Source organism: Mesoplodon bidens (assembly GCF_964165515.1).
Source record: "Mesoplodon bidens genome assembly, contig: HAP1_SCAFFOLD_191, whole genome shotgun sequence".
Classification (NCBI taxonomy): Eukaryota; Metazoa; Chordata; class Mammalia; order Artiodactyla; family Ziphiidae; genus Mesoplodon; species Mesoplodon bidens.
Window position 1 is genome coordinate 717,758 of NW_027672060.1, and position 10,022 is coordinate 727,779.

A 10,022-nucleotide genomic window follows, 5' to 3' on the forward strand; every position below is an offset into this window, starting at 1 on the left:
GTCATCACAATGCTCCAAGCACTTGTCATCACAATGCTCTATTACCTTTGTCATCACAATCCTCCATGACACATGCCATCACAATGCTTCATGCCATTGTCATCACAATGGACCATGACCTATGACATCACAATGCTCCCTGACACCTGTCTTCACAATACTCTGTGACCTTGTCATCACAATGTTCCATGCCCTTGTCATCACAATGCGCCATGTCCACTGTCATCACAATAATCCATGAAACTTGTCAGACCAATGCTCCATGCCCCTTTTCATCTCAGAACACTACGAACCCTGTCATCACAGTTCACCATGCCCATCATCATAATGCTTCATGCTATTGTCCATCACAATGAAATCAAAATGCTCCATGACCTCTGTCTTCACAATGCTCCAAACCCTTGTGAACACAATGTTCCATAACACTTGTTATCACATCGCCCCATGACACTCATCATTACAATTATCCATGGTCTTCTCATCACAATGCTCCATGACCTTCGTCATCACAATGCTCAATACACCTGTCATCACAATGCTCCCTGCCACTTTTCGTCAGTATTCTCCTTGAATCCTGTCATTACAAGGCTCCATGCCTTTTTCTTCACAATGATCCATTCCCTTTTCATCACAATGCTCCAAGACACCTGTAATCAAAATGCTCCATGACGTTGTCATCACAAATCTCCATGACGCATGCCATTAGTATGCTCCAGGGCCTTCTCATCACAATGCTACATTCCTTCTCATCACAGTGCACCACGAACTTGTCCTCAAAATGCTCCATGACATTGGTCATCACAAAGCTCCACGACCCTTGGTATCACAATGCTCCATGCCATTGTCATCACAATGCTCCATGAACCCTCTCATCACATTGCTCCATGCCCTTGTCATCACAATGCTCCATGTGCTTGTCATCACAATTCTTCTTTACCATTGTCATTCACAATCCTCCACGAACATTGAACATCACATTTCTTCATGCCCTTTTCATCACAATGCTCCATGCTCCTTGAAATCAAAATGATCCATGACCTCTGTCATCACAATGCTCCAAACACTTGTGATCACTATGTTCCATAACACTTGTCATCAAAACTCTCCATGATTCCTTTCATCACAATACTCCATGCACTTGTCATCACAATGCTCCATGAACTTTGTCATCACAATGCTCAATACACATGTCATCACAATGCTCCCTGACACTTGTCGTCAAAATGCTCCTTGAAACCTATCATGAAAAGTCTCCATGCCTTTTTCATCACAATGTTCCTTGCCCTTTTCATCAAAATGCTCCATGCCACTGTCATCACAATACTCCACAAGCTTGTCATCAGAATGCTCCATGAGACTTGTCATCAGAATGCTCCATGACCCCTGTCATCACAATGCTCCATGACACCTATCATCACAATGCTTCATGCCCCTTGTCATTACAGTGCTGCATGACGCTTGTCATTACAATTATCCATGGACTTCTCATCACAATGCTCCACGATTCTGCCATCACAATGCTCCATGCACTGGTCATCACAATGCTACATGTCCTCTGTCATCAAAATTCACCACGTCCTTTTCATCACAATGTTCCATGACACTACTCATCACAATGATTCATGCTTTTGACATCACAATTCTCCATGCACTTGTCATCGCAATGCTCCATGACCCCCGTCATAGCAAGCTCCATGCGCTTGTAATCTCAATGCTTCACGGCCTTTTCATCAAAATTCTCAATGGCCCTTGTCATCACAATGCTCCATTACATTTGTCATCACAATCCTCCATGACACATGGAATCACAATGCTTCTTGCCATTGTCATCACAATGGATCATGACCTATGACATCACAATGCTCCCTGACACCTGTCTTCACAATACTCTGTGACCTTGTCATCACAATGTTCCATGCCCTTCTCATCACAATGCACCACGACCTTGTCATCAAAATGCTCCAAGACTTTGGTCATCACAAATCTCCACGACCCTTGGTATCACAATGCACCAAGCCAGTGTCATCACAATGCTCCATGAACACTCTCATCACATTGCTCCATGCCCTTTTCATCACATCGCTTCATGACACTTGTCATCACAACGCACGATGCCCTTCTCATCACAATGCGCAGTGCCCTTGTCATTACAATCCTCCATGACCCATGTATCACAGTGTTCCGTGCCCTTGTCATCACAATGCTCCATGCCCAATCTCATCACAATAATCCGTGAAACTTTTCAGACCAATGCTCCATAACCTTATCATCACAATGCTCCATTATCACTGTCATAACAATGCTCCATGAACGCTGTCATCACAGTGTTCCACAGCCTTGTCATCACATGGCTACATGACCCTTGTCATCACAATGCTCCAAGACCCCTGTAATCACAATGCTCCATGCCTTTGTCATCACAAACCACCATGACGCATGTCATCACTATGCTCCATGGTCTTCTCATCATAATGCTCCATGGCTTTCTCATCACAATGCTCCAAGACCCCTATAATCACAATGCCCCTTGCCGATTTTCATCTCAATGCTCCAAGAACCCTGTCATCACAATGCACCATGCCCATCATCATAATGCTTCATGCTATTGTCACCACAATGAAATCAAAATGCTCCATGACCTCTGTCATTACCATGCTCCAAACCCTAGTGATCACAGTGTTCCATAACACTTGTCATCACAATGCCCAATGACGCTCGTCATCACAATAATCAATGGACTTCTCATCACAATGCTCCATGAACTTTGTCATCACAATGCTCAATACACTTGTCATCACAATGTTGCCTGACACTTGTCGTCAGTATGCTCCTTGAACCCTGTCATGACAAGGCTCCATGCCTTTTTCATCACAATGATCCATGCCCTTTTCATCACAATACTCCAAGACCCCTGTAATCACAATATCCCATGCCCTTGTCATCACAAAGCTCCATGATGCATGTTATCAGAATGCACCATGGCCTTCTCATCACAATGCTATTAGCACTTGTCATCACAATGCTCCAAGACCCCTGTAATCACAATGCCCCACGCCTCTTTTAGTGAGAATGTTCCATGATAATTGTCATCACAAGGCTCCATGGTCCGCTCATCAAAATGCTCCAGGACGTTGTCATCAAAATGCTCCATTCCCTTGTCATCTCAATACTCCATGAATATTTTCAGCTCAATGCTCCATGACCTTCTCATCACAATGCTCCATGACCCCTGTCATCACAATGTTCCATGCCCACAGTAATCACAGTGCTCCATGACCCCTGACAACACAATGATCCTGGACTCTTGTCATCAAAATACTCCATGACACTTGTCATCACAAGATCCATGCTCATGTCATCCCAATGTTCCATATCCCCTGTAATCACAATGCTCCGTGATGCGTGTCTTCACAGTGCTCCATCACCCTTGTCATCACAATGCTCCATGCCTTTGTCAGAAAAATGCTCCATGACCTTTGTCATCACAAAGCACAATACACTTGTCATCACAATGCTCCCTGGCACTTGCTATCAGTATGCACTTGAACCATGTCATGACAATGCTCCATGCCTTTTTCATCACAATGATCCATGCCCTTTTCATCACAATGCTCCAAGACTCCTGTAATCAGAATGCTCCATGCCTTTTTCAGCAATATGCTACAAGACGTTGTCACCACAATGCTCCATGCGCTTGTTGTCACAATCCTCCATGAACCTTGGTATCACATTGCTTCATGATCTTGGCATTACAATGCTCCATGCTCCTGGAAATCAAAATGATCCATGACCACTTTCATCACAATGCTCTAAATGCTTGTGATCACAAGGTTCCATTACACTTGTCATCATAACGCTCCATGATGCCTGTCATCACAATACTCCATGCCCTTGTCATCACAATCCGCCCTGACCATTGTCATCACAATGCTCAATACACTTGTCGTCAAAATGCTCCCTGACATTTGTCATCAGAATGCTCCTTGAACACTGTCATAGAAAGACTCCATTCCTTTTTCATCACAGTGCTCCATCCAAATGTCATCACAATACTCCACAAGCTTGTCATCACAATGCTCCATGACACTTGTCATCACAACGCCCCATGACGCTCATTATCACAATTATCCCTGGTCTTCTCATCACAATGCTCCATGACGTTTGTCATCACAATGTTCCATAACACCTCTAATCACAATGCTCTCTGACAATTGTCATCGCAGTGTACCATGACACTTGTCATCACAATGCTCCATGCCTATGTCAGCAAAATGCTACATGACTTGTCATCACAACGCTCCATGCGCTTATCATCACAATACTTCTTTACTATTGTCATTCACAATCCTCCATGAACATTGACATCACATTTCTTCATGCCCTTGTCATCACAAGGCTCCATGCTCCTTGAAATCAAAATGATCCATGACCTCTGTCATCACAATGCTCCAAACCCTTGTGATCACAATTTTCCATAAGACTTGTCATCAAAACGCTCCATGATTCCTTTCATCACAATACTCCATGCACTTGTCATCACAATGCTCCATGAACTTTGTCATCACAATGCTCAATACACATGTCATCACAATGCTCCCTGACACTTGTCATCAAAATGCTCCTTGAAACCTATCATGAAAAGTCTCCATGCCTTTTTCATCACAATGCTCCATGCCCTTTTCATCACAATGCTCCATGCCACTGTCATCACAATACTCCACAAGCTTGTCATCAGAATGCTCCATGAGTCTTGTCATCAGAATGCTCCATGACCCCTGTCATCACAATGCTCCATGACACCTATCATCACAATGCTTCATGCCCCTTGTCATTACAGTGCTGCATGACGCTCGTCATTACAATTATCCATGGACTTCTCATCACAATGCTCCACGATTTTGCCATCACAATGCTCCATGCCCTGGTCATCAAAATGCTACATGTCCTTTGTCATCAAAATTCACCACGTCCTTTTCATCACAATGTTCCATGACACTACTCATCACAATGTTTCATGCTCTTGACATCACATTTCTCCATGCACTTGTCATCGCAATGCTCCATGACCCCTGTTATAGCAAGCTCCATGCGCTTGTAATCTCAAAGCTTCACGACCTTGTCATCAAAATTCTCAATGGCCCTTGTCATCACAATGCTCCAAGCACTTGTCATCACAATGCTCTATTACCTTTGCCATAACAATCCTCCATGACACATGCCATCACAATGCTTCATGCCATTGTCATCACAATGGACCATGACCTATGACATCACAATGCTCCCTGACACCTGTCTTCACAATAATCTGTGACCTTGTCATCACAATGTTCCATGCCCTTGTCATCACAATGCGCCATGTCCACTGTCATCACACTAATCCATGAAACTTGTCAGACCAATGCTCCATGCCCCTTTTCATCTCAGAACACCATGAACCCTGTCATCACAGTTCACCATGCCCATCATCATAATGCTTCATGCTATTGTCATCACAATGAAATCAAAATGCTCCATGACCTCTGTCTTCACAATGCTCCAAACCCTTGTGATCACAATGTTCCATAACACTTGTTATCACATCGCCCCATGACACTCATCATTACAATTATCCATGGTCTTCTCATCACAATGCTCCATGACCTTCGTCATCACAATGCTCAATACACCTGTCATCACAATGCTCCCTGCCACTTTTCGTCAGTATTCTCCTTGAATCCTGTCATTACAAGGCTCCATGCCTTTTTCTTCACAATGATCCATTCCCTTTTCATCACAATGCTCCAAGACACCTGTAATCAAAATGCTCCATGACGTTGTCATCACAAATCTCCATGACACATGTCATTAGTATGCTCCATGGCCTTCTCATCACAATGCTACTTTCCTTCTCATCACAGTGCACCACGACCTTGTCCTCAAAATGCTCCATGACATTGGTCATCACAAAGCTCCACGACCCTTGGTATCACAATGCTCCATGCCATTGTCATCACAATGCTCCATGAACCCTCTCATCACATTGCTCCATGCCCTTGTCATCACAATGCTCCATGCGCTTGTCATCACAATACTTCTATACCATTGTCATTCACAATCCTCCATGAACATTGACATCACATTTCTTCATGCCCTTTTCATCACAATGCTCCATGCTCCTTGAAATCAAAATGATCCATGACCTCTGTCATCACAATGCTCCAAACACTTGTGATCACTATGTTCCATAACACTTGTCATCAAAACTCTCCATGATTCCTTTCATCACAATACTCCATGCACTTGTCATCACAATGCTCCATGAAGTTTGTCATCACAATGCTCAATACACATGTCATCACAATGCTCCCTGACACTTGTCGTCAAAATGCTCCTTGAAACCTATCATGAAAAGTCTCCATGCCTTTTTCATCACAATGTTCCTTGCCCTTTTCATCAAAATGCTCCATGCCACTGTCATCACAATACTCCACAAGCTTGTCATCAGAATGCTCCATGAGACTTGTCATCAGAATGCTCCATGACCCCTGTCATCACAATGCTCCATGACACCTATCATCACAATGCTTCATGCCCCTTGTCATTACAGTGCTGCATGACGCTTGTCATTACAATTATCCATGGACTTCTCATCACAATGCTCCACGATTTTGCCATCACAATGCTCCATGCCCTGGTCATCACAATGCTACATGTCCTTTGTCATCAAAATTCACCACGTCCTTTTCATCACAATGTTCCATGACACTACTCATCACAATGATTCATGCTCTTGACATCACAATTCTCCATGCACTTGTCATCGCAATGCTCCATGACCCCTGTCATAGCAAGCTCCATGCGCTTGTAATCTCAATGCTTCACGGCCTTGTCATCAAAATTCTGAATGGCCCTTGTCATCACAATGCGCCATGTCCACTGTCATCACAATAATCCATGAAACTTGTCAGACCAATGCTCCATCCCCCTTTTCATCTCAAAACACCATGAACCCTGTCATCTCAGTGCACCATGCCCATCATCATAATGCTTCATGCTATTGTCATCACAATGAAATCAAAATGCTCCATGACCTGTGTCTTCACAATGCTCCAAACCCTTGTGATCACAATGTTCCATAACACTTGTTATCACGTCGCCCCATGACGCTCGTCATTACAATTATCCATGATCTTCTCATCAAAATGCTCCATGACCTTTGTCATCACAATGCTCAACACACTTGTCATCACAATGCTCCCTGCCACTTTTCGTCAGTATTCTCCTTGAATCCTGTCATGACAAGGCTCCATGCCTTTTTCATCACAATGATCCATGCCCTTTTCATCACAGTGCTCCAAGACACCTGTAATCAAAATGCTCCATGACGTTGTCATCACAAATCTCCATGACGCATGTCATTAGTATGCTCCATGGCCTTCTCATCACAATGCTCCATTCCCTTCTCTTCACAGTGCACCACGACCATGTCATCAAAATGCTCCATGACATTGGTCATCACAAAGCTAATTGACCCTTGGTATCACAATGCTCCATGCGATTGTCATGACAGTGCTCCATGAACCCTCTCATCACATTGCTCCATGCCATTGTCATCATAACGCTCCATGACGCTTGTCATCACAATGCACGATGCCCTTCTCATCATAATGCTCCGTGCCCTTGTCATTACAATCCTCCATGACTAATGTATCACAGTGTTCCGTGCCCTTGTCATCACAATGCTCCATGCCCAATCTCATCACAATAATCCGTGACACTTTTCAGACCAATGCTCCATAACCTTATCATCACAATGCTCCATTATCACTCTCATAACAATGCTCCATGAACCCTGCCATCACAGTTTTCCACGGCCTTGTAATCACATGGCTCCATGACCCTAGTCATCACAATGCTCCAAGACCCCTGTAATCACAATGCTCCATGCCCTTGTCATCACAAAGCTCCATGACGCATGTCATCACTATGCTCCATTGTCTTCTCATCACAATGCTCCAAGACCCCTATAATCACAATGCTCCTTGCCGCTTTTCATCTGAATGCTCCATGAACACTGTCATTAAAATGCACCATGCCCATCATCATAATGCTTCTTGCTATTGTCATCACAATGAAATCAAAATGCTCCAAAACCTCTGTCCTTACCATGATCCAAACCCTAGTGATCACAGTGTTCCATAACATTTGTCATCACAATGCCCAATGACGCTCGTCATCACAATAATCAATGGTCTTCTCATCACAGTGCTCCATAAACGTTGTCATCACAGTGCTCAATACAATTGTCATCACAATGTTGCCTGACACTTGTCGTCAGTATGCTCCTTGAACCCTGTCATGAGAAGGCTCCATGTCTTTTTCATCACAATGATCCAGGCCCTTTTCATCACAGTACTCCAAGACCCCTGTAATCACAATGTCCCATGCCCTTGTCATCACAAAGCTCCATGATGCATGTTATCAGAATGCTCCATGGCCTTCTCATCACAATTCTATTAGCACTTGTCATCACAATGCTCCAAGAACCGTGTAATCACAATGCCCATGCCTCTTTTAGTGAGAATGCTCCATGATAATTGTCATCACAAGGCTCCAGGACGTTGTCATCAAAATGCTCCATTCCCTTGTCATCTCAATACTACATGAATATTTTCAGCTCAATGCTCCATGACCTTCTCATCACAATGCTCCATGACCCCTGTCATCACAATGCTCCATGACCACAGTAATCACAATGCTCCATGACCCCTGACAACACAATGATCCTGGACCCTTGTCCTCAAAATACTCCATGACACTTGTCATCACAAGATCCATGCTCATGTCATACCAATGTTCCATGTCCCCTATAATCACAATGCTTCGTGACGCTTGTCTTCACAGTGCTCCATCACCCTTGTCATCACAATGCTCCATGCCTTTGTCAGAAAAATGCTACATGACCTTTTCATCACAATGCTGCATGCGCTTGTCATCACATTCCTCCATGAACCTTGGGATCACATTGCTTCATGCCCTTGTCATCACAATGCTCCATGCTCCTTGAAATCAAAATGATCCATGAACTCTGTCATCTCAATGATCCAAACCCTTGTGATCACAATGTTCCATAACACTTGTGATCACAATGCTCCATGATGCCTGTCATCACAATAATCCATACCCTTGTCATCACAATGCTCCATGACCTTTGTCATCACAATGCACAATACACTTGTCATCACAATGCTCCCTGGCACTTGCTATCTGTATGCACTTGAACCATGTCATGACAATGCTCCATGCCTTTTTCATCACAATGATCCATGCCCTTTTCATCACAATGCTCCAAGACTCCTGTAATCAGAATGCTCCATGCCTTTTTCAGCAAAATTCTACAAGACGTTGTCACCACAATGCTCCATGTGCTTGTTATCACAATCCTCCATGAACCTTGGGATCACATTGCTTCATGATCTTGGCATCACAATGCTTCATGCCATTGTCATCACAATGCTCCATGACCCCTGTCATCACAATGCTCCATGACACCTGTCATCACAATGCTCCATCGCTCTTGTAATTAGAGTGCTCCATGACACTCATCATTAATATAATCCATGGACTTCTCATCACTATGCTCCACGGTCTTTCCATCACAATGATCCATTCCCTGATCATCACAATTCTCCAAGTCCCTTGTCATCACATTTCTCCACGTCCTCCTCATAACAATGCTACATGACATTTCTCATCACAATGTTACATGCTCTTGTCATCACAATTCTCCATGCACTTGTCATCGCAATGCTCCATGACCCCTGTCATAGCAAGCTCCATGCCCTTCTCATCACAATGCACCACGCCCTTGTCATCAAAATGCTCCATGACTTTTGTCATCACAAAGCTCCTTGATCCTTGGCATCACAATGCTCCATGCTATTGTCATCACAATGCTCCATGAACCCTCTCATCACATTGCTCAATGCCGTTGTCATCACAATGCTCCATGACGCTTGTCATCCAAATGCTCGATTCACTTC